The following is a 569-nucleotide window of genomic DNA, read 5'->3' as shown; positions in this document are numbered from 1 at the left end:
GATTGAAGATTTCAATGGTAAGTGAAAGCGAGAATCCAGCTCCTGCTCCTAGTGATGCTACTACCCAGGCTATGCCTATTTGCATGCCTTCATCGTCACCAACGCCAACTACATAACAAACCATAATTTTCACCAATGAAAGTGATGCTGTGAATTCTAAGAAACGAAAAGCAGCTCCACCGAGGTCTGAAGTTTGAAAACACTTCACCAGATTTGTCAATGATCAAGGTGAACAAAAGCTAGATGTAATTATTGTGATAAGGTACTCTCTGCTGATACTAAATATAACGGCACAACTTCATTAAAGAATCACATGAATTCTTGCAAAAAGTTTCTTAGTTCTGCTAATGATTCTATTCAAACTAAGTTAGCTTTTCAATCGGGTGATGGGTTAATAGGAACTTGAAAATTTAGTCAAAAAGCCATGAGAAAGTCTCTAGCTAAGATGATAATCAGAGATGAGTTACTTTTCAAATTTGTCGAAGGGGAAGGATTTAAAGAATTTGTGTTAACTTCATGTCCTAGATTTATTGTACCATCAGATGGACTGTTGCTAGAGATTGCTATAA

Source organism: Theobroma umbraticum, unplaced genomic scaffold (assembly GCF_002168275.2).
Source record: "Theobroma umbraticum cultivar Fairchild unplaced genomic scaffold, ASM216827v3 scaffold_934.0, whole genome shotgun sequence".
Taxonomy (NCBI): domain Eukaryota; kingdom Viridiplantae; phylum Streptophyta; class Magnoliopsida; order Malvales; family Malvaceae; genus Theobroma; species Theobroma umbraticum.
The sequence above is the reverse complement of the archived record's forward strand: the minus strand, read 5'-3'. Positions refer to the sequence as shown.